This window comes from Macrobrachium nipponense, chromosome 1 (genome assembly GCF_015104395.2).
Source record: "Macrobrachium nipponense isolate FS-2020 chromosome 1, ASM1510439v2, whole genome shotgun sequence".
NCBI classification, from domain to species: Eukaryota; Metazoa; Arthropoda; class Malacostraca; order Decapoda; family Palaemonidae; genus Macrobrachium; species Macrobrachium nipponense.
The window spans coordinates 13,076,893-13,104,392 of NC_087200.1; positions in this window are offsets into that span (position 1 = coordinate 13,076,893).

The window sequence follows — 27,500 nt, forward strand, 5'->3', positions numbered from 1 at the left end:
TAGGAAAACATGCGCAAAAGTTAACTTGAGGCTTGCCATTGAAAGGAAAACTCGCACAAAAGTTGACTTGAGGCCTGCTATTGAAAATATTTGCAGAGAACGAATGAACGCTAAATTGTAGTGCTTCTGGTGCTTACAAGGTGGTATAGTGTGCAGTTTGAGTTCATATTTTGAGTTTTATTGCTAAATTGTTTTTGTTTTTCTTTTTTTAAGCGTAACTAATTCTCTTTCGTATACGTTATTTATGCCAGCTACTGAAATAACAGCGAAATTTTATAAACATATCGAAATTGCTCGATGGCCATTTAATGTAATATCATCATATGCATTTTACTCCATACTCTTATGCAAAATACTTATTACACCAATCCAAGACATCATTCATTCTACATGGGTTCTCTTAAACTACAAACCCCTATCCCCCCCCCCCCCCCCACCCCCCCCCCCCCCCCCATCCCCCGCTATCTTTCACGCTTAATGCGCTTCCTAATGCGCGCCAGGTGTGAACAATCCAATGTAATAGTAATAAGAATAATCGCATTAAGAGCAGGTGTTACCGCGTCTGACGCCGTCGTGCATGCACGCGCGCAAAACCAGCATTTGCGCACACACTCTCTCTCTCTCTCTCTCTTTGTGTTCATATGAATCTTGTGCCATTCTCTCTCTCTCTCTCTCTCTCTCTCTCTCTCTCTCTCTCTCTCTCTCGTCAGTATCGATTCGTAGTCATCAATAATGTCATAGATAGTTAAATTGTCCGCTTAGGCATGATGGATCCCTCTCATCACCCGGAGAGTCATCTACCTTTATATCTTCTCTCTCTCTCTCTCTCTCTCTCTCTCTCTCTCTCTTTGTAATTTTCCCGTTTTATTTCCTTTTTTTTTCTCTAAATCGCGTGATGAATTTATAGTCGGTTTGCGATGAACTCTCCTATTACCGTCGTATTTGTTTTCTTTTCTTCGTGCTTTTGTGATGACGTGCTGATTGTGATGAATTTTTTTTTTCTTTTTTTTAAGTTGGGGGAGGGTGGTGGGCGAGGGGGGGCGTAGGGGGGGGGGGTGGGGGGGGGGGGGGCGGGGGGGCGGGGGGGGGGGGGGCCAGCTGGGGTTGCGTTGGTTGTTCATGTGGGTCCGCGTGAATGCGTTCGTAATAGCCTAAGAAGAGTGACCCCCTTCGTAATATTGGAGACATCAGAATTTCTTCAACTTTCAATTTCCCTTCTATCAGTATCCATTTACTACACTTCTTGTTTAGCTAAAAGCAACAATATTCTTCGCTTAATAGGATTTTCCAGCTTTATTAGAGTATCAATAAAATTAATATATAGGAGAGTTAGACTTTTTTTTTTATAAGAGAACATTAAATGTTTTAGCTTTGAAGGAGCTCTGGAAGTTCGTATGGACGTTTACACGCCCACATTATTGCCGAAATCTATACGTACATTATATTTACATATATATATAGAATATATATTTATATATATATATATATATATATATATAGTATATATATATATATATATCTAGATATATATTTTATAAATATATTTATATATATATATATATAGATATATATATATATATATATATATATATATAATAAATATATATATATATATATAGATATATATCATATATATGATAATCTATATAATAAATATATTATTATAATTATATATATATAATTATATATATATATATATTATATATATATAGGTCTCCAGTCGGCGAAGATACAATACTTCAGCCGGGGGTACCATGATACATCAGTAGAATGCCACAATTTATTAAAAACGTTTCGCACACAATTCTCGGTGCATCATCAGTCTGTGAACAATAAAAGTAAATACGTTATAAAAAGGAATTCACAAAAATTACAAGGTAATTAAAAATTAATGGTTTAAAAAAGAAAAGCAGAAGTTAAACAAAAGTTTTAAAAAAATACGTTAAAACACTGGTAAAAAGAGAGAGAGAACTAAGACACCAACCATCCAAGGCAAAAGACGAAGAAGGAATAGCAAAACCTGACGTCCCAAACAAAAAGTCAGTTATGCCAAATACAGAGGGGAAGCCGTGGTGTGATTGTTCAAAGAGGGAACTAGCCTTTTGATAAGTAATGACTCCAGAGTAGTTAGATGATCTGGGTCCTTTGTATATCCAATAATAGAGAAGTGCTGTTTCAAGACCTCTATTTTGCATATAGCAGCATGATTTTTAATGTTAGAAAACTCTGGTTGCTTAATTCTCTGGCCTGTCTATAGAAAAAAGACCTATACAGGTTTAGCTAACAACTATTATAGTTCATGCCAAAGAACCTTCAAATTAAACACCATTTATACTCTTGTCCATAGAGCATTAAAATATTCGTCTAACTGGCCAACTTTCCATAATGAAATAGAATTTTTATTAGGTTTTTTTTCAGAAAAATTCCTATCCCAAAGACGTAGTCCTTAGAGTTATCAATAAACTTTTAACCAAATTTCTCCAGCCACCGTTGCCCAACTTTGATGTTCCTAAGAAACTGTTCTTTGCTTCCATCCCTTTTGTGTTTGATACAAAATTCTCACGTAGACTAACACAGATCATTGAACAAGAAATTCCCTGTCTTCAGTTTAAAAAACTTATTTCTAATAATCCATGCAGGATAGGTTCTTTTTCAACTGTAAAGATCGCTTGCAATCCTTCATGAGATCTAATGTTGTATATAAATTAAATTCACATGCCCTGGATGTCCGGGCTCTTACATCGGATCTACTCGTAGGCTATTGCAAGTGAGATATTGCAGCCACATGGGTTTCAGTTTTCGCACAGGCCAGAGAATTAAGCAACCAGAGTTTTCTAACATTAAAAATCATGCTGCTATATGCAAAATAGAGGTCTTGAAACAGCACTTCTCTATTATTGGATATACAAAGGACCCAGATCATCTAACTACTCTGGAGTCATTACTTATCAAAAGGCTAGTTCCTCTTTGAACAATCACACCACGGCTTCCCCTCTGTATTTGGCATAACTGACTTTTTGTTTGGGACGTCAGGTTTTGCTATTCCTTCTTCGTCTTTTGCCTTGGATGGTTGGTGTCTTAGTTCTCTCTCTCTTTTTACAGTGTTTTAACGTATTTTTTTAACTTTTAACTTCTGCTTTTCTTTTTTTTTTAAACCATTAATTTTTAATTACCTTGTAATTTTGTGAATTCCTTTTTATAACGTATTTACTTTTATTGTTCACAGACTGATGATGCACCGAGAATTGTGTGCGAACGTTTTTAATAAATTGTGGCATTCTACTGATGTATCATGGTACCCCCTGAAGTTGTTATATATATATATATATATATATATATATATATATATATATATATATATATATATATATATATATATACACACACATATATATATATATATATATATATATATATATATATATACATATATATAGATATATATATATATATATATATATTGTCTGCATATTTATACACATGCACATATAAATATGCACATAAATGTGTATATATAGATGTATATGTATTGTAAACATGTAAATATATATGACATTCGCAAATAGTGGTGTATATGCAAAATTAAATTAGCAAGTATTCACCAAAAACATTCCGTCCCGCAGTAGCTCTTGCCATCTGACACTTGTACTACCAATCAGTAAGCAATATTTTATTTAAGGTCAACTTTCGTCTCCGTCCTCATCACCATCGCCTTTATTCATATAATTTCGTACGAGGAAGGCAGCGAATTCTGCCATGCTTGTTTATTAGATCTGCAGGTTATTTAAAAAAAGAATGTAGGTAAGATGGCCTTTTTTTTTTCTGCGAAAGTTGCGTCTTGAATATTAGCTTGCAAAATGATGTAGAAACATTTCCAGTGTTGTGCAGATCGTTCGATCATGTGGGTTGAGCAATGTTTAGTACGGCCTGCACGTGGATGGGTGTCCACGAAGAAATGCAAGGGGCCGCCATAATGCAATATGTGTATACGTATATGTACACACATATACTAATACACCATTTTCGATGGTGAAACTTTGACATCCCTTCAAAGGTAGAGCGACCACCTAGGTATACAAAGGTCCAGCGGAGGAGGCGTGACTCCACATTATCCAGACCATGTGATAGCAGGCCACTTGGCAGCCATTGGCATATATCATTAGAGTGTAATGAAGATAATGACTGGTCATTTAATAGGAACAGGTGAGCGGAGAATCGACATGTGGCCTCTATTGTTCCAAGAACAATTTCAACACGCGAAGGTGTGCACTTCGAAAGAGAACAAATATTAGTTTTATTGTCGGCGGCTTCCATTGAGGAGGACATGTGTGATTCGACAATGATCCTCGTCGTCAGTACTCGGTGGCTTTTCTTTTTCAGTAACGTTTTCATTTATTGTCCGTTAAAATGCTCTCTTAATGTCCTTCAGTCATGGACGCTTCATTTGGAGGACACGTGGGATTTGAAAATGGTCCTCGTCGTCAACTTTCGGTTTTAGTTTATGATCAATTAATTGAAACATCTTTTTAAACTATTTCATTCATGGACACTTCATTTGGTCTTAGTTTCCCATTCTCCGTTTTCTTGATCAGCTTATGTTTTAAAGACTTACAAAAAAAAAATGTTCAGTATCTTATTCATGGAGTCTCCATTCCGTCCTAACTTTTCATTTTTAATTTCCCTGGTCAGTTTTTATTTTAGGATTGACGATGCGTTTTTCTCCTGTATTTAATCCATCTCTTTTGTTATTTGAACTGTAGGACAGAACTTCATTTTTGCTATTTTGTCATTGTTGGTTGTTGACGAGACAGTAATTGCAAATATTCAATCAATCAACTTCCTGTTTCTTCCGATAGAAGGGCCAGCTGCATTATTGACGCTGTGATGATAATACAATAATCGTTGCCGGTGTAAAATTCAAGGATTCATCTGGAACCGAAAGTTGGGGTGTCCTAATGATCAGTAATTGCACAAAGAGGAAACCGTTGATTAGTTTCAAGTGTTGTATCGATCGGTTGCGGGAAATAAAGGTTCAGACTATGACAAACAGTTTTATGTATAATATTCATAATATTTATCTAATACTGGGAAATGGAATAAATGAAAACGTCATGTAATATTACTGGATAAATTGGTGCGTTAGATCACAATAAAATTTTGTGACATAATACATTTAAATTTTTATCTTTTGAGCTATGATCGTAAGGACAGGCGATAGAAGAAGACAAATGGAGACCAAAAAGAATGAAAAGACAGAATAGTTATATGAATTAGGAAAAACAGAGGTAAGGTGAGGGTACCAAAGCTTGGTAAGATAAGGAAGAAATTAATCACAGAAGTAATCACTATTTACATTCTTAATATCCCTAGACTGTTACTTCCTTCAAATAAACGCCATATTCTCTGGGGGCTTATTCCAAATGAATAGGGTTCGTCTTCTGAATAATAATATAATAATAATAATAATAATAATAATAATAATAAAATAATAGAAGGGAATACTCCGGAGATCATGTACAGAGACGAACGAATGAGTTGGAAAGATATAAAAAAAAAGATATAGAACATAAAAAGAGGAAAATATACATCAGATTTCAAACAAAGAAGAAAGAGAAACTTATAAAACTGTTTCTTATCTGCAGGGCAAGTAATAGATGTTACATTTAGATGTTACATTTAGAGAGGGCAAGGAGGGTGATTATTGGTGCTAGAATAAAATAATTGTGTAATACGTATCCAGTAAGCATTACTCAAGGTTCTATGCAGCGTCCCTTCTGCTCCTTTCTGCAAGCCCTTTCAATCATTTCACTGTACCTCCGTTCATATTCTCTTTCTTCCATCTTGCTTTCCGCACTCTCCTGACGACTGGTTCTTAGTGAATAGAACTAAAGGGAAAACCATACATTTGTCAACAGAATAGTTGATTGACAGCTGTCAAAAAACACACAGTGCCATTTAAAGAGCAAACCAATAACCGGTCATTACATATGAATCATGCGCGGATATGACGGACGTTTTACAAAATTGTACTTTTCACGTAACTACCCACATCTGTTATCAAATTTAAGGTTGATTTCTTCCCAATTACATAGCACCATTGATCTTTTGATTGTCCATTTTTGCCTTGTTTGTGGCTGGTCAGCATTTCGATTACAGCTTGACGGATGATGAGATACATCCGCTTGAATGTTCATTGTTCTTTTTCGTTCCAAAATGGGGCAGTGGTTCAGGGACAGCTGATGGTAGTTAACATCTAAATGATCTCTTTTGTTGATAGTTTTCGCTCTGAAAGTAGTCTTTATTAAACACTTGTGATGTATGAATTAAGATATTTCAAGTTATTAACCAGTGTATGAATTCTTATTTTTTATTTACTTTTTTCACATTTCTTAAATCAACGGGAATTGTTTAAAAGGTGATTTTTTTTTTTTTAGAATTTATAGTGGTATTTTGGATGATTGAGTCAAATAGATAAGTCGATACCCACAGACTTGCAACTCGTGCATGGAATAAAATGTGCATGATTATTATCGACAATTATTTAAACGATAAAGCCATAATTGGGTCAGATCCAAAAGGACACTATTAATAACTGTATAGTTAATAAGGTCAGATAGATGAAATAAGCAAACCAGATTCGTGATATTAAAGGTACAAGACGTCTTGAGATGTTGTGATCCATTTATGCCACAGGAATAACCGATTGAAATCGAAACTTTTATCTATGAGAATGACAGTTTCAGTCTCTATTCCCTCTACAAAGTTTAATTTACTTGTTTATGGAATGTACTTTTACCTTGTAAAAATTTTTTGATCAATCACTTTTTAGTTTCTCTCTCTCTCTCTCTCTCTCTCTCTCTCTCTCTCTCTCTCTCTCTCTCTCTCTCTCTCTCTTTCAGTCAGTTAGTAGAATGCTGTGACAAGTCCAAAATCCCAGACGTTTAATCATATATATTTCCACCAAAGATGGTGTCATTACGGGAATCATCAAGCTATGAGACGGATTGAAGCGCCATCCAAGAAGTACGTAATTTTTACGTTATTTTATGACTCTTGACAAGGCATCGTGCATAACTTTTTATGAAGAAGAAGAAGAAGAAGGAGGAGGAGGAGGAGGAGGAGAAGGAGGAGGAGGAGGAGGAAGAGGACTGACGCGTCGTCTTCCACCTGTCACGATTAGTTTCCCTCCGGGGGTTATAATGCTTCTTTATTTTCAATCCTGTAAAGTAGAATCACACGTTTGTTTACCCTGATCACTGGATGGGATGGGAGCGGAAAGCAGACACACGCACACACGCACACCCAGACACAGGACGTCGATTTGAAAGCTGCCGAATCACTCGAAATAACAACCTCTTTTACCCGAGGAGGATAAAGTCGAGTGTTAAGAACATTAGCGTTTTGAGGCGAAGTGTCACTGTTTATTCTTCTCGGGGCTTATTCCGAAGTCCATTGTGTTCTGGATGGTTGGGCAAACAATAGATTAGAGATGTAACCGCAGAGGAGACATCCATCTCCCAATGCAAAACGACCAGCAGCAGCAGCATCCGAGCGGGGGTTGAATCTCCATGAACATGCGCGCCCACTCTCTCTCTCTCTCTCTCTCTCTCTCTCTCTCTCTCTCTCTCTCTCTCTCTATCAATGAATCACTGTTCACCCTTGAAAGAATTATGTTTAGCATGCTGCAGTAGGAATTTACCTTCCCTGGACATTTCATATGGATGTATATGAGAGAGAGAGAGAGAGAGAGAGAGAGAGAGAGAGAGAGAGAGAGAGAGAGAGAGAGAGGGTGTAAGGGGATAGGAGGAGGAAGAGGAGGAGAGTTGGCAACGATGTTTTTGGATAAAGTTTTCAATCATCATTATGCGGGATTAGGCTTTTCATTATGTTTGTACGATTCCACAATAATACCTTAAGCTTTCAGACATCGCCGCTGTTGCCAGCCATTGTAAGCACCTGTCTTTTTCATTCTTCTTTTATTCTGTTTGAAAACCGCGACTCATGTTTTTAATGCGAGGTTATTTTTATTTCCCTTATAATAAAAAAAATTCATTTTCGTTTTAAATTCATTTCATAAATCCCAAAGGTATGAAATAGAGAGAGATATATATAAGTGCCTGTGAAATATTCTCTCCGGTTTTACCTCGGGATAAAAATCTTTATTCACAGTATCAGTGACATTGGATTCACGGGATTCAAAACAGCCTGTTTACTCGCATTTACGAGCGGTCGTCTCTGCTCGTTTGTCGAAGGATTTTTAATCGTATTTCGTATTACTCCTTTTCCATAAATTCGTGGTTTTGACAACCACTTTTTTTTTCTCTCTTAAATCTTAATCTCATTACTTCGCCTGCTCCGGGGATATCTCCGACATTGTAGGACTGAGTGTTAAGGGTTTCACATCTTGCAAATATTTCAGACTGCAACTTTTCTTTTCTTTTTACTTTATCCTTATTCCATATATATGTATATATATATATATAGTATATATATATATATATATATATAGATATATATAATATATATATATATATATATATATATATGTGTATATAATAGATATAGATATATATATATATAGATATACCCTTCTCCCATGCCCTGTTCCTTATATATATATATATATATATATATATAGATATATATATATATATGTAATATATATATATATATATATATATAATATATATACATATAAATGTAAATATAAATAAATACACACACACACACACACGGATGCGTTGTACTTCCAGTTTTCACCAACAGTGCCAGAGGCGTTTTTTTATGGTCACCCATCCAAAGATTTACCAATGCCTATGTTGTCCAACTTATCAGATAGGACGACCATCGCGCAGACTGGAATATATCGGCATAGCATATATACTAAGTATACATATTTATGTCCATTGATATGATGACGTTTACATTTTATTATATAAATTCGCTATTTTTACGGATGAGATAGGACAGAACTTTTGCCTTAGCGTGTGAGATTGGAAAATTATTGTAGAAACGAGAAAGGGTAAGAGTAAGTGAATTGTAGTAAGGAAGGAATAAAGAAGACAAGGTGTAAATTGCTATATTCTATGTAATCGATAAAAGGCTTCTGTCTTTGTGACTGACATCATTTTTTTTTTTTTTTTGGTCAAGTACAATTATAATTCAACGTTAGACTGACGAAATTAAAGCTCTTTGTAGAAGAGAGGTCGGAAGAAGTCCATGACGCCATGTTTCAACTCCCAAATCAGACGACTCCACTTTCGTGAACGTAGTGACGTCACGCTATATGACGTCACAAAGTAGATAGGGAAACAAGTTGTTATGTTGTGAGGGAGAGATAACGATTATCTCGTTGACGTGTTCAGTTTATTATTCTCCTGCGGGAGTGTTTGTAAAGAATTTCTCCACGTGAGATAATGTACATTCTATAACAGCAACTCTGTCTCCGTTGTAATTCTTTGCTTTCATTCTTTCGAGTTAGCATATAATATATATATATATATATATATATATATATATATATATATATATATGTAGTATCATATGTATGTATATGTACATGTACAAGTATATATATATATATATATATATATATATATATATATATATATATATATATATATATGTATACATATGTATGTATATGTACATGTATAAGTGTATATATATATATAATATATATATATATATATATATGGAACTGTAATAGCAACAACGCCCTCTTAACTTCTTTAATTTTTTTTTATTTCACTACAAAGCCTGAAGATCCAAGTTCAAAGAAATGTTTTTTGAAGAGGTCATGTTGCCGACCTGACTTCTCGTGGTCAGGTCGGCAACGTGACCTCATTGTGATTGTGGGACTTGGGTTCGTTTCCCGGTACCGGACATCACAATTTCTTCAAAAAACATTTCTTTGATCTTTAGGCTTTGTAGTGACAAGCGTATTCAAAAAAAAGGGCAAAGAATTCAAGAAGTTAAGAGGGCATTGTGGCTATTTACAGTTGCAATACGCATCTGGTAAAAAACAAAAAGTGACCAGTAGATTCTACATATATATATTGTGTGTGCATATGTGTTCTTATGTATATATATATATATATATATATATATATATATATATATATATATAATATATGATTTTAAATCACGAAGAACTAAAAATCGTGACGATTATATGAACAAAGTTACAGCCACGAGGAAAAATTGAAACACTGGAGGTACTAAATATTTTCTCGCCTTATCACTAAGGCGGGGTTACAGCAACCAATATATATATATATATATATATATATATATATATATATATATGATATATATATATATATATATATACATATATATATATATATATATATATATATATTGTGACGTCATCTATAGGAAATGACGTCACTAATTAATCTGGAGTTCAATTGTTCACTGGTCTGACCTAAGTAATATAAACCACAACTATGCATGGAATTTTGTATATAATATTGCTATCTTTTCGGGGGGCTATTTTTTTTATAAGCATTTTTGAGGGCACTTCAATTTTTCTTTCCGATTTTTCATCGAAGGTCTTAATAGCTTTGATTTTTCTTATGTTTTTGAATTCTTGATCTAAAAACTAAAAAAAAACACATTTTTATATTTATATGATGTCCGGAATAATAGTGTATATGTGACAAATCATTTGTCTTTTTCCTATAAGCACTAAATTTACAATTAAAAATGTTCCTTTTTTAATATAAATGTCAAAAAAAAATTAAAGAATCATCTATCTCTAACTCAAGTGTATGTTTAATAGAAGGAACTTGATCATTGAGTTGAGCCAATATGTTATCTACATCCAAATCTTTGGGCATGTTGGCTAAAATATCATCAAAGTAACGGTACCATTTTCTTTTGACATGGCACCGTTATGTTGTGATATTTTAGTCAGTTAGTATTTATAGGAATAAGACATAATTTCGCATATATATATATAAATATGTATGTATGTATTTATGTATGTATGTATATGTATGTATGTATGGATGGATGTGTGTTGTGTATGTTAATTCTATACTGACATATCAACACCGGAATAAGCAAGTCACTGTATTTATGTGAAGCGCTGATAGCATTCCTCGTTCTGTCCAAAATATTCGTTCTCATTACCATGGTTACAATGTCATGACAGTCAGCCTTTATGGAGAAGCATAGCGATCAACAATATAAAATCAAGTCTACTATACTCTTAATTCATAGCTTTTATTTTTCAAGTTTTATATCCAGTAAATGTTTCGGAATATTCAAGATTTGTTATAGTCGGAATTTTATCTGACTGCAAGCATTATGAATTTTATCGTCATCATTGCAAGTGGACTTATAGTCGGTAATATAAATTATCTTTAATTCCTTTGAAGTATTTTTACCTCCAGTGCATGTTATCTGTATTCATCAGTTTTAAATCATCTCTACCATAAGTTTTAAAGTCTTGCTTTTTCGCCTTTCATATTGTGCAGTCATTAGTTGTCATGTTTTGTGTGGAGCTTTAATCTTGTGTTAGTTTGGGAATGATAGTATTATGGACCAGCATCGTAGCATCTTCTTTCAGACAACACAAGTCAAAGTGCTAGTTTGGTTTTGCCAGTCCTTAAAAAATAATTTTTAATTTTCATCTCGGCGTCAGTTAGTTAACAAACATTTAAGTAATATCCCAGAATATATTTGTTCATTGGGAAGACTTTGTATCGCTTCCCTACAGATTAAGCTTCATCTCTTGGCATGCTCCTGTTTTTCCCTTAATACAGGACCCATCCACCTGTACATACTTTGAGCTAAAGACAAGAAATATTTTATGGCGATGTTTCATTCCTAAATGTTCAAGAGTTGTTCTTTTGATAAACAGAAAATGTCACCATATTCATTTTTCATTGTTTAGCGGCAATGTATATTTAAAAATCAGCCGATCAGTCTTTTCCCATTTTAAGGTTAAATATATAAAAAAAAGTATTATTATAGTTCGCTAAATAGTTTTTTTTATTACTGTCACGCTGTTAAACTTACATGATCGAGAGGTTTATAACCTCTCGATCATGTAAGATGTTGAATTCTGGCGACGTTTTAAACTTGGATGATGTCAGCAGATACGTCAGTGACGTCGCATAACAGGTACGCGAATCGGCCGATGGGAAATTGTCCGACAAAAGTAACTTGCGCGTTTTACTTGTCGATTTACATGTAATTCTTTTTTAGGCTTTTTTGCGCTAAAATTATACTTCTATATATTTTTGTAACGGGGTTTGGATGATACTATCCGAACGGTTCTAGCAATTGCAAGGACTTGCTAAAGTGTGGCAGTATATGCGATGCGCAGATTGTCTAAAATATTATATATATATATATATATATATATATATATATATATATATATATATATATATATATATATATATATATATATATTGATAGATAGATAGAGGTACAGAGACAAATAACAATATATTAATATAGTATAATTATATATATAATATATATTATCTATATATATATATATAATATATTGAAGTAATCAAAAGTACGGCTGATGAAGTCTACTGATCAAAGTTAGACGAAAGCTCCCGTCTTTCATGTATTTTTTATACACATTTTACATAATTGTGGACTTTGATTACTTCAAAATATTCCAGTTCACATTATGGTGATTTATATATATATATATATATATATATATATATATATATATATATATATATATATATGTTTGTCCACTACAGAAAAATTTTGCACTTGCCTTTTGTGGCCTCCCCAGGAAAGGTTAATAGCTCAAAATTAACCCTTACGCCGTGACAGACATAGAAACACAGACAAAACAAATGAAATTTTCTTTTTCATTCCACTTTTTCTTCAGTAACGTTATAGGAGTCACTAGTCGCTTGGGTGAAAAGCTGCAATATTTCTGGTGACATCATTAAACTCCTGCTGTAGACCCTCTGACTATGGTAGGCCGACAAATGCGAAGTTCAGAAATTAATTCGTTAGTTTCTTCGTTTTTACCTTCGGAATCTGCTGCAGCATCTGTATTGCGACGTTACAGTGACGTATTTCGTTATAAATGTGGTTTAAATGAGGTCTGGAATTATTAAGTATCACCTTGGACAGGTTTACAACGGTTGATTGTTAGAATTGATTATCGTGAGAATTTGCAAAACGTCCCTGCATACGGAAATGAGTTTATTTTCTAGTTGGTTGGCACTGATGAGTACCTGGAAGATAGTAACTGAAAGTTCTAGATTAAAACTTTACAAGAATGTAGATCATTACATTTGGAAATCTTTGGTGAAAGGATGGTAGACGTATACGGTACAAGTAGAAATTAAATTAAGAAATGCTAACTGCTGAACTTTGAGTAACTAGAGGCACTCACTCAGAACTTACACGAGTCAATTTCGTACCTTATGCAGATGTAATCATAAGCGGTAATGAATAGTAATCCCGTCCTTCAGGAAAATAAAATTATTATTTATGGTTATATATTAGAATGATATATGTTAATTTCTATCTTTTACCAACATGTATTTATTCAAAACATTTAATAACCAATTGCCTAACATTCCTCTAAGAAGGGAAAGATTTTGTGTGATAAATGATTACGTTATTAGCATAGGAACGAATTGACCAAGTTTAACGATGTCGTATGGACATGTTTAGCGGTCATTTTTTTTCTAAAGATCCAAGTAACTTTATACTTAATGCTACGTTAATAAATCTGATGTCATTTTAAAGACAACGAGTTGTAATTTATTTTGCTATGTTAAAAACGTCACAAAAAATTATAAAGTATACATATCACGGTTGAATTTAGCCGTATTGGAAAATGTTTTGCCACTTTTTTCTGAATCTGGCAAGGAGGTGGAAGACTTAGCTGCTGCATCAATTCGCTTGATAATAGGAAAGAAGCAAAACGACGTAACAGAGTGTAATTTAAATATTAAAAGAACGTATATTCTCATACAATATTAATGAATAAGTTTGAATTAGAACCTGAGGGTTGGTTCATTTTTTTATGGGATGGACAGTGAAGTTTACTGGTCTAGGCCTATAACAAATTGTCTATCACATGGAAATATTGTTTTAGATTTTTACTATGTGATTTGGACTCATAACGACCTACAAATAGCGCCGAGGGGTATTACAGTGAAATGAATGAGGCCTATGCATAATATAATTCAAAGTGGCTGAGATCCTTCCCAGGTGAAACCCAGAGACAAACTGGTCGGAAGAACTTTGGGTAATTCCATCAGTTCAGCTGTTCTGGTGAGTGGACTGACTACGTCCACAAACTGTCGCTTACACGAAAGCTCCAACGTCAGTTTCGATGTACTGGCATAAGAAATGACAAGTAAACCTGATAGTGAATACCCGGGCTAAGGTTTTTGAATTCTGTGATAGTGAAAGAGAGAAAGAGAGAGAAGAGGAGATGTTAGGGAGTAGAAAGAGGGAGACAGTGAGGGAGAGGGACACAGTTTATCGGTTGTCATTCAGTTGTCCCGGACAATGATGAGTTGGTCAGCTAGTTATATCTATATGTATGTGTGTGTGTGCTCATGAGTGCATGTACATACATGCGGCGCCTAATATTTTGTATTACCATATAACCCGTAAATAAAGTCTAAAAACAAGCATTAGACTCATCTTTCTTTAGTCAAATTACACGTTATCTTTCGACATAGTCTTTTGACGATGATCTAATGACACAGCAGTCGAGTTATGAAATGTTTTGTAATAGCAGGACGTTACTTCAGCTAAATGAAATTGTTTACTCCCCTAGCTGTTACTTGTAAGCCTGTATATTTAGACAAAGATGTTTTTCCCCAGAGACGTCTTTAAAAGAGAGGTAGTGATAGTATCGAATTTTCATGCCACCACTCATATATCGGAATGACCACTACCAAACTCTCCAAGAGTCTCTCCGGTCACCTCCCGGAAGAGGCTACTTTTAAGCACTACCCTCAAAAACATTGAAGGCCCGTGAGAGAAGAACTCGTAAAAAGCACCAAAACCATAGACCAGACAACGGACCGCCGATGCCCAAGGCTTCTCAGGGCACTACATATTTTGGAAAAGAAGCCAAGCATCAACACAATGAAGGAAACCGAATTTCTCATTACCATCATTAGGAGAAACCAACCTACGCCAGACATCAACGAGAGAGAGAAAGAGAGAGAGAGAGAGAGAGAGAGAGAGAGAGTTACAAGAAGTTACAAGGATTAGGATGTCTCAAAGACTTATTCCATCCGGGGAGACATTGTGTGCTCATTTATCTCTAGGAGCAGGTTTTACTTTTCATTCATAGAGTCCTAAGGATTTTGTCTAGCTTTCTTTTAAACTCTTCCACACTGTTGCTGTTTACAACTCCTTTTGGCAGTTTATTCCACGTGTCACATATCTTGTATGTAAAGAAGTTCTAGTTTTAGTTTCCATCCATTATTTCTTGTCTGGTTTTCGTTTAACGTAAATAGGTTACTGTCTACTTTTGTTATGCCTTTCAGTATTTTAAATGTTTCTATTAGTTGTCCTCGCAATCGTCGTGTTTCTAAGCCATACATGTTCAGGCTCTCTAGTCGTCTTCGGTAACCTATTTGCCTGATGGAAGGAATTAACTTTGTGGCTCTTGCTTGTACCCCTTCTAATCTATTTATACCCTTTCTTAGTGTTGGGGACTAAAACTGTACTGCATATTCAAGATGAGGTCTAACTATTGATGTGTTGAGCTGTAGCGCCGTTTCCTTGTTTCTTTATTTTAACTGCCTCTCTATGTATCCCATTGGTTTCTGTGCCTTCTTGTCAGCTTTTATGCGCTGTTTTGTGGATTTTAAGTCCTTGGTAATAATGACTCTAAGGTCCTCTTCTTGTTCTACACTATTAATGTCTTTCCCAAGCATCACGTAGTTGTCATGAGGGTTGTTTGTTCATATTTGTAACACTTTACACCAATCCAAATCAAAAGGCATTTGCCATATTTTTTACCATTCTCCTATTTTCTTTATATTATTTCTTAAACTTTCTACTGTCTCTGGCTCTGCTGCATTTACACCAAGTTTGGTATCGTCTGCAAATATGGCTATCCTGGTAGTTAATCCAACATCAATGTCATTAATATAAAAAAAAAACAAGCTACCAAGGACAGAACCCTGAGGAACTCCGTTTGTCCCATCTGCCCATTCTGGTTCTTCACCGTTTATTACGACTTTTTCTATCAGTTATCCAGTCTGCTCTGCTGTTTCTCCTATATTTCCTAAAACTCTAACTCTTGTCATCAGTTTCTTGTTTTGGACTTTGTCAAAGGACTTTTGGAAATCCAAGTAGAGTATATCTTTTTCTCTACTACTCTCGTAAATACCAAGCATGTTATGGAAAATCCCCAAGAGGTTTGATAGGCCGGATCTGTTTTGTCTGAAGCCGTGATGACTGTTTAACAACAGCTTGTTTCTATCAATGTCTTCCACAATTTGATCTTGTAATTATGGACTCAAAAATCTTACAAGGGACCAACGTTAGACAGATTAGTCTATAATTTCCTGGTTTTTCTCGAACCTTTTTTTTGTAAACTGGGGGCACATAACCTAGTTTCCATCCTTTAGGCGCCTTTCGTTGTTCTGCCGTTTTTCTGTAGAGTTTATTTAGGTGAGGATCTATCTCCTCTTATAACTTTAATTTCTCTTGGATGAGAGAGAGAGAGAGAGAGAGCACCGGACACACGAGGCACATTCCCTGGACGATCTTTAATCGCAGATAACAGCCACTGTCAAATACCCACACCCAACAGGCCTTTAAAAAATATAGTAGGAAATCTCAGCGCCTCTGCGACCATGAGCGTCACCAACCCGTGACCAGCCAACCAATATATATATATATATATATATATATATATATATATATATATATATATATATATATATATATATATATACACCCTTGTAACTTGTATGCGAATCCATTCACTCTTTGGAAATAATCGCCAGATGGCGTTTGAAACTTCAGAGGAAATACGTAGAACTGAAACAACAAGGAAACTTTTCACGTCCTTTGGAAATTTGATACACCAGCTACACACCGATGAAAAGAAGATATTAAGGAAAATAGAGGAAAGACTATATAAATTGAATGCCGCTGAAACAGCCATTATTTTTAATGCTTACAGCCCTTAGAGAAGGTCTGTTTCCTAATGATAATATCAGTAGTGCTAAAAGAGGCAACAGATTTAACCATCTGATCTTCATGAACGACATCAAGCTGTATGGTAAGAGCATCAAGGAAATAGATACCCTAATCCAGACTGTAAGGATTGTATCTGGGGACATCAGGATGGAGTATGGAATAGAAAATGTGCCTCGGTCAACATACAAAAAGGCAAAGTAACAAGGACAAAAGGGATAAAGCTGCCAGATGGGAGTAGCATCAAACACTAGATGAGACAGGATTTAAATACCTGGCAATTATAGAAGGATAGGACATAAAACACAAAGGTGTGAAGAAAACGATCAGGAAAGAATATACGTAGAGACTTAGGGCGATATTCAAGTCAAAACTCAACACTTGAAATATGATGAAAGCCATAAACACATGGGCCGTGCCAGTAATCTGATACAGTGAAGGAGTAGTGGAGTGGGTGTAGGCTGAACTCCGCACCATAGACCAGAAAACATGGAAACACATGACAGTACACAAAACACTACACCCGAGATCAAATACCAACGGACTATACGTAACACGAAAGGAAGGAGGGAGAGGGCTACTAAGCACAGAGGACAGCGTCAACATCGAGAGCAGAGCACTGGGGCAAGATCTGAAATCCAGTGAAGACGAGTGGCTCAAGAGTGCTTGGGAAGAAGGACTGATAAAAGTAGACGAAGACCCAGAAATATACAGACAGGAGAATGACAAACTAAACAGAGGAATCACACAACAAACCAATGCACGGAGAAAAGAAACAGAAGGAATGCTAACAGCGGCACAAGATCAGGCCCTAAGAACCAGATATATCCAAAGAACAATAGATGGAAATAACATCTCACCCATATGCAGGAAGTGCAATATGAAAAACCACATAGCAAGCGAATGTCTAGTACTTGCACAGAAGCAGTACAAAAAGAGGGCACGATTCAGTAACAAAAGCCCTCCACTGGAGCCGGTGCAAGCCACACCAGCTAGCTTGCAGTAATAAGTGGTACGAACATCAACTTGAGGGAGTGATAGAAAATGATCAGGCAAAGATCTTCTGGGACAGTGGTATCAGAATAGAGAGGGTGATACGTGTCAATAGACCAGACGTGGCGTTGATTGACAAAATCAATAAGATGTCACAATACCATGGGGCACAAGAATAAGTGAGAAATAAAGAGAAAACATTGATAAGTATCGAGACCTGAAAATAGAAACAAGAAGGATATGGGATATGCCAATGGAAATTGTACTCATAATCACAGGAACACTAGGCACGATCCCAAAATCCCTGAGAAGGATATGGAAAAATTAGAGGGTGAAGTTAGCTCCAGGACTTATGCAGAAGAGTGTGCTAATAAAAGCAGCGCACATTGTGAGAAAATTGATGGACTCCTAATAGCAAAAAAAGTAATAATAATAATAATGTCAATAATAATAATAACCGCCAACGGCTATACACCACATTTACTTATTAATCATAAATACACTGACCCTAATTTCATGACTTGTCATGACTTGAACCTAGAGCAAGCGTATTGTTTGACAGTTATATGACATTCGTGTAGTCACGCAAGCGCCCTCAAGCACAGAAACAAAGGCATAAATATATAAACGAATAGTTCTAGTCTTTCCCTCTCCTGGGATTGATCTCGAGAATCGCTGATGAGACGAGGCTGGGCACCACCTAGTGTATGTTTGTACGCGTCTGTGTATGTGAGTGCGTCATCTGATAGGAATAAGGTATGCATTGCATAATTACGTACACAAATGCCCATGCAGATGATTAAAGCATAAAGCCGTTGTTAATATACAGCAACCTGTCATACCCGTAAGATATTATCCTGACAGCTCGACGTGACTCATTATTTATGAGAGAGCAACGCATAAAGAATGGCGGATGGCACCTAATCATGATGGCTAATAATAATAATAATAATAATATGTTTTATTTCAGCTCGGGGCCATATACATTGAGTATACAAGATACAGACAGTAACATACACAATCTAGATACATGAGATATGATATAGAAAAAGAAAATGAATAATCGGCACTTATCCATATATAGCTGAGGTAGCATAAAAGCTAGTAATCATCATACTGGTAATAACAGTAATAATATTGGTGAGAAAAAAAATGCATTGCGAGTAATAACAGTTGGTGCACATATTATATAACTCAAATTTCAACTAGAGACCTTAGGTGGTTACAGTAGTCAGGTCCAGAGGGCTTAATACATAAATTAAATGTAAATAAAACTTTAACTTGATAGGAATCACAGTAATAATGAAAAATTAAAAATATCAGCTATAAATGTAATAATGACAAAAACTGCAGATGACATCTTGCCAATACAGAGATTAAGTCCTTTAGGGGACAAAGGCCTCATTTTCCCATCTTTCCCACAATTTAGATCTTCTTCTTGCTTCACTCCTTAGGATGCTTTGTATGAGCGAGTTGCTGCTGTTTCTCACTCGGGTTACCAGACTGGACATTGTTCGCCTAACAATGATTTTTAAATTGTCCAGGTGGTTTTCAATGAACATCTGTGTGGCGGAGTGGTAGCGGGGAGTGTTTGTGAGGCGTCTCAGAATGTCATTGTGCACAACAGTGATGCGTCTCAAGGTCTCTTGGGTATAGTTCGTCCAGAGGGAACACCCATAGATACTGTAGCAGTACGAGCGGAATAGAAGCAGTTTCACGTCTCGGTGACAGAAGGCAAACCTCCTTGCAATCATGTTGCCAGCTGCACATAGTTTACGACGCCTCTGTTCAATGTCTGCCGTATCTTTTAGGTCGTCGTGTGATAATGTGACCCAAATACGGAAATTCGTGCACAAATTCCAGCCGATGGTTTCCGAGGAAAATTTGAGGTTCTGCAATATGCTTAAGCGATCTCGGGAGCAGCGACATACACTGGGTCTTGGTTTCGTTGTAGATTATATCAAATTCCCTCTGCATATTGGCGGCAGGTGTCGATGAGTTGTTGAGACCTTGCACTGATGGGGAAATCAGAACCATATCGTCGGCGTAACAGAGGTTGTTTATAGTTGTTTCATTGACGGTGCATCCGATTGGGAGCGAGTTCAGTTTGACATTCAAGTCATCTGTGTACGTATTAAACAGGTAAGGAGAGAGAATGCCCCCTTGCCGGAGCCCGTTTAGGGAGCCGAAGGTGTAAGATAACACGTTACCCAATTGACACAGAATTGCTGTGTGGAGAACCAGCAATGTAAAATGCCAATTAGGTACAGGGGTGTGCCCCTTTTATGCAGCTTCAGGAAGAGCATCAGGTAGTTTACTCTGTCAAATGCTTTTCTCACATCTACAAAACAAAGGAAAATAGGAGAGGCTGATGATAGGTAGTAATTAAGCATAATTGCTTTCAGTATGTAGATGCAGGTGTCGGTTGAGTGGTTTGCTTTAAACCCGAACTGGTTGTCAGTGGTGTGTAAAAAGGGGAGAAGTCTAACTAGAAGAACAGACTCAAGTATCTTCGATGCGATCGTTGTGATTGCAATCGGCCGGTAGTTGCCAGGGTCAGCTGCATCCTTTAGCTTGTTTTTGATTAATGGTATCAAGTGAACTAAGAGTAGGGAGTCTGGAAGAAACCGGTGAATTATGCACGCATTGAATAGGGCAGCTAGCAAAATGTAAAAATTATCGGATGGCAGAGTTTGAAGGCCTCTGCAGGAAGACCATCACAGCCGGGCGATTTATTATTAGGTAGGCTGTTTATGGCATCGCTGATGTTACCTGGCGTAATACGGTCTGCAAAATGAAATTGAATGTTGTCAGTAAGGAGGTTATCTACATCCCTTCGGGAATCTGATCATTTATGCAATTCAGGATATTGTTGAAAGTGATCGCCCCACATACTTGCAATAGCTTCGTCTCCGACTGCTTCCCCTACTCTCTGTGATAGCTTTTTAGTTTTGGGATTTAAAGACTGGATATCTTTCCAAAGACGAGGATAATCACCAGATTCTAAGTTTCTAGACATTGCATCGGCTCTTAGTTGTTTTTCATTTAGCCTGCAGTGTTAAGAGCAAGTTTGAAACTGCGCTCTCGCCGTATCATTAGCAATGCAGTGTGCCCTTCCCTGGGGCTACCATTTTGCCTCCACAGTAAAAACATTTTCTCGTGAGTATGTATACAGATCTTTAACCAAGTCATTCCATCCAGGTATATTACGAGAATTACCTTGACGAAATCTGTAGGCAGTCCTGCCCGAAGCAAGCAAAGCGGAGATTATGTTCGAATAGAATTCATTCAGATCCCTCTTGTGGTGGTCATTTCTACAATTGTTTGTGGTTAGTACAAAGTAAGGCGTCTGCCGGTTGAACTATTGACCGCAACCTGGTTTCCGTGGTCGCCCTAAAGTCTCTGGTTTTCTGTTGGTTTTTAAAATCCCAGTTTACCGCTGGTGGTCGATCAGTTAGGGGGTTCACGGTAGGGAGGTTGGGGTACTGAATGACACCTGTAATGGGATGTGATCGTAGCCCGTTGCAAGATCATAGCGAATATTGCAGGTCATAATAGAATCATGAAGTTGTGGAGATGTGATGCAGTGGTCCACCGCCGGAAGTTGTATAGCGTCCGCTCTATTATGTACATATGAATAGGAGGAGGGAGGGAGGAGCATTACATCGCTAATTGGAGAGCATGATTTTGACAGAAGCTAGTAAGTTCATTATAAAATTGTTTTGTGGGGTGAGAATTAAGGTCCCCGATTATACAAATATGATCAGCAGGAGAATCATGAATAATACTGTGTAATTCCCCTAGGATCATGCAGTAATGATCAAAATTATTGTTATTTCCCATGGCATATAAACATTAATAATTAGGATAATCGAGTTCCCTACTGTCACTTGAAGCCCCAGCAATCTGTCACTCCTGTAGGTCATCACCTTTATCGTATTGTCTAACGATTTGTGCCACAGGAAGAAAGGCCTCCTTTCGGGCGACCGGCTAGGATTTGATCTGTAACTTGCATCAGATGAAGTCGAGAAGGTTCTGTAGTCTTCATGAATTGAATCGCATATGGCAAGGTCATGTGGCCGAGGAGCGTTTCTTGCAGTGCAATAATGCCTTTGAAGTTTGCAGAACATGTTTAGAAGAGGAATGTTCCGCTTGAGGCCAAAGATATTCCAAGAGATCATGTTTAATGTATCCATGGCCACTCACGAAGATGGGAGATGAATTCGCTGATCATTTGGGTGGATGGGGGTTAGCCAGGGGGAGTGGGCAGTCACTCGCCGTGGGGGGTTGGCTGGCACTTGCGGTGGAAATGACCCTGGTTGGAGTGTCAGTAAGTTCCCCTGGGGTGGTTGATCCCGGATTAGTCTGTATCTTGAAACTAATATTAGGTTAGGACCGAAATTCTCGCCTTTAAGAACGTCGAGGTGTTGAAATAGGCAGGTAATCCTGTAAGCCACTTTATGTTTAATCCTGCATGGGATTTCGTGAGAGATGAGTGGGTCAGAGCCAGTGAGAAACTTGACTCTCTCCACTATGGCATCCAGCGTCACCGATGAGCGCAGATTGTGAATTACTACGTGGCATCTCTTCTCAGGTGTCGGGTGAGGTGAAACACGAATATTGGGCTCCGGTCCAGCGGCCAAACGGGAGGTTCTTCTCTTCTTTCTGCTTGTTTGTATCTGCCAGCCGCCAGACCCCTCATGATCAGTTTCATCTGCATCTACGATGGGGGGTTGGGGTTGGGGGGGAGAGATAGGGTGGGGAGGATTACGAGGGGCTAGTAATCATCACCGGGGATATATCTTCCACCGGAGGCACTGGGGGGAGGAGAAGAGAGTTTTGGGGTCAAACAGTCCCCTCGGAACGGGGCACTTCCGTGTTGCTGGGAGGCGAGGAAAAACTGGATGCCGCATTCGTAGTAGTCTGGTGGCTATCTGTGCGATTGTCTATCGATCCCTGCACTCCTTTGATCGCATCCCAGATCCGTGTGAGGTTATTTGATTCCACCTTTTTAAGGCTGATTATGGATTCCTGTAGTCCTTTGATCACGTCCCAGATTCTTGATAAATTATCATTTGTCTCCTCAATTTTTTCAGAGTTTTTTCCAATTATTTCTGAGAGAGATTTTACTGTTTTGAAGGCATTTTCTGCAGTGTGGTACACCGCAGGTAGGCTTAGGTCAGCAGGGCCCTTTGGAGGCAGGTTGTAAGGGTCATCGGCGTATATTTCCACCGAGCAGGTCCTTAGCCACTTAGTGATATACGATATTTTTTTGTGAGAGGACAAGTTCTTCGCGGATCGCTCCTTGAGAATGCTCTCTGGTATCAGATCTTTGCATTTCGTATATGCAACGTTGATTTCCTCATCGGAGAAGGCATCGCTGACAGATTGTATAGCGGACTCGACGTCGGAACGGTTCGATTGGTATTGAATAAAGAAAAGACAATTGTTCGCGAGTACGGAACTTGTGTAAGGGGCACAGGCACCGGTAGGTGCCAGGGTCACTTGCGCAACGGTTGGAGGTTGGTCGGGTGACATTTTTGCGGTAAGGGAGGGGTCAAGCACTAACACATACACTGCATTCTTTTACCCATTTCCCAGGACAATAGGGGCCTCGAGAAGCTGTGATTTGAAAGATTTCTAAGGCACTGATTGGAGCAGAAAGAATATTAGAATATCTGCCGTTGCACAACACTCTCCGGCTTACACGCCGGGTATTACGTGGAGACACTATTAACACATTGCTTACTATAAGAGGTATAGTCACCAATGGCGAAAAACCCTTCTTTTCTGTGAAGAAACGCGAGAGAGACCTCCAACACGTCCGCACCCCACACAATCAGTTCTACTAATCATTAATTATCCCCAGCAACGCGTTTCCTTCGAAATATGGACGTTATTGGGACGCTATTAGGGTTTCAACACGGGTAGATAATGAGTTGCCAGGTATTGAATGGCAATCGCTATTGCCCTTGTTCAGATATGGCAGGGTTTGTAGAAGAGGTGACAGGTCCGTCGGATACTTTCGAGAGAAGATTAAGTGCCACCAGGAATTCTCTCTCTCTCTCTCTCTCTCTCTCCCTCTCTCTCTCTCATCTCTCTCTCTCTCTGTATGTGTTTATGTGGACGCACCGAACAACTTTACTGATAATATTTGTACATTTCATATAGTTGTGTGTATATATATATATATATATATATATATATATATATATATATATATATATATGTATATATATATATATATATATATAGAGAGAGAGAGAGAGAGAGAGAGAGAGAGAGAGAGAGAGAGAAGGGGAGGAGACAATTAGACAGTAGAAGGACAGATATATAGATAAGGATTGAAAAACTATACCACCTTCCCTTACCAAATACAATGTAAGCAAGTTTTTTCACAATTTGTAAATGTAGCCTGATTAAAGCAAAACTATAATCATTAATACGGTCTGACTGCTTTTCCCCATTTTTTTTATTTTCAGTAAATTTAACCATTTTTACTATTTACAGCCTTAAGCCTTCAGTATATACTTCGGCAATTTGAGAACTTAGTAAAGAAAATCATGCAATTTCAAAATGTGTATGAACAAAATGTTCTGCTGAGTCATCCCCATCTATCGGCGGTAACTTGTGTTTATGATGGTAATGAGAACGTTTGCATACTTCGTATTCCACTTATATATATATATATATATATATATATATATATATATATATATATATATATATATATAGAGAGAGAGAGAGAGAGAGAGAGAGAGAGAGAGAGAGAGAGAGAGAGAGAGAACCCAGTGAACCCGTGGTGCCATGAAGAGAAGAGATAGGTGAATAGATAGACAGAACCGCGTAACAGGGAGCAACAGGGAGCAATTGCAATAACGACCCTTTTACCCGAAAATTGACCGAGGCAGGGCCCTACGTACTCTGCGAACCAGGCTAATTTAACAATATAATAAATGGCAGGATACGAAGGCGGGAAGCGAAGAAATGACTGCGCTCGCTTAAAGGAAATAATTCAAGACGAATAACTTGACTGAACCCAAGTAAGGAGAGGTTATTAACGCCGCCTCAGAAGAAGGAGGAAAGAAAACATCTCTGGCCTGGTATTTTTTTTTTCGTTGGTGGCGTTCGAACAGAAGAAGAAGAAGAGGAGGTGAGTGGAGGAGGGAATAAGAAAGGACGAAAACAGGAAGGCTGGGGTGGGAACACAAAGGAAAGAAATGAGCGATTAATGCGAAGAGACAAATAGGAAAAGTTTGTTTTGGATAACCACATTTTGCGGAAACCGACCTGGAAAAAGAAAAGCGAATGATACAGACGGGCGAATAACGAGAGAAACGGGAAATAGTCCGAAGGGGAAAAGTAGAAGAAGAGAAGAAAATATTAGAGAGAAGATGAATCGAAAGATGGGGGCCCAGTGGTGGATGATGATGCCGAAGGGTTGGGGTGGGGGGGTGTGGGGGTGGGGTGGGAGGTGGAGGAAAACAAAACTGAGAAGGGAGGGATGGGGGAGGGGAGAGAGGGAGATGGAAGTAGTCAAATTACCATTGCGATGATAAATGTCGGCAGGACAGTTTTAAAAAAGGAGCCCCAGAGCTCTTCCAGTAGCCGCTGTAATACCAGTAGTAACGTAGACCTGTGTCTCCGCCATTACAGCACAACAATAGATAAATAATTAGTTCTCTTCTCATGCAAATGGACCACCGGTGCATATTAACTCCTGACCCCGCATTAGGACGAAGGAGGCTCGGCTGGTGGGTGGGTGGGTCTGCTCCATCCTCCTCCTCCTCCTCCCGACCTCGTCCTTGAGATTAATACGTTTCGAGAACCGACGTGGCAACTTAATAGTTACGAGGAGGACTTACGAGTACTTCTTTCTCTTCTTCTTCTTTTCTTCTTCTTCTTCATCTGTAAGTAGTTGGCCTTGATTCGGAAATCGCCGCACTGGAAAGTTGTTATTATATCCCGCTTTAGTTGTTTTATTATTAGTTATAATTGGGCCTATCTGTGTTTTTTATCATTCATTTTATTCATTTTTATTTCGTCCACAAATGTGACTTAATCTGCTAGGTTTTATGCGTGTGGATTGTGAGTGCGCGCGTGTGTGTGTGTGTTTGAGTATATATAAATAAATAAAAATCAATATAATATATATATATATATATATATATATATATATATATATTTATATATATATATATATATATATATATATATATATATATCAACTTCTAATTCGTAAATAGTGTGCAGTTAAGCGGATCAATATCCTCTGTAACTAAGACCTGGAGAGGTCCGGATACGACCAAAGACATTTTAAGCGTCTCAGTAATCAAAGTAAATCCACTACTATTAGCAAAAAATTTATATATATATATATATATAAAACCATTCTGCAGTATTTCCAATAAAGCCAATTTTGGTTTTGGGAGCATTACGTTTAAATTTCGTCTAATTCGTGTGCAGGACTAAACTACTCGATCATTGTCTAAATTTCCTGTTACTCCTTTCCGCCGTCTTCCAAATCGATCTCTCCCGTCGATATTTGTTTTTAATTCGTATTCCTGACTAACCAACCAACCCTCCCTCCCGATCATTCCCCATCTTTTGTCCTCCTTTCCTCGTCTCATTTCCAGTCGCCACATTATAAACAACGTCCGAGTCACGTCATTACCATAAATAAGAGCGCTAACGAATGGTTTTATCCAAAGAGGGGAAACTTGAAATAAAAGGCTTAACGAGCCTCCCTGGAAAAACACCTCTGGAAAATATTTCCAACGACGACGTTCTCCGAGCAATGCGCTTCCAGCACCGCGACCGCAATAATGTCGGTCGTAGCGATAACACTGACGTGATTACAGAGATGGTTAAAGAGTCTTCGATTATGTTCTCCATTTCGTCACACCCACCCTCCTCTCTCTCTCTCTCTCTCCCCTCTTTTAAGTTCCAGTAAAACGCACCTCCGTTATTCTCCTATTTCCTGTTGCTCTGGCAAAAGCGGCAGCAAGCGGCGCATAATCGCTCGTTAGCAGATGATGAATCACGTGTAATTCGAGAGGCATTTTTGCTGATTCAGGATTAAATTTCGAAAAATTCCTAATGATATATTTTCCTCCGGTTCCCCTCTCTTCCCACAAGGCGTCATTCGATGGCTCCGAAGACCCCGGTCCTCTCTGCTGCCGATGTTTGTTTCGAGTGCTGCTTCAGTAGTAGAGAAAGCAACGATGTTTATAGGCTGTCACACTTCGCTGTCAGCTTCCGAAAAATGATGTGAATGTCAGCAGAGTCTTTCTTTTTTTCTCTGACGATGTTGTAGCGATGAAACA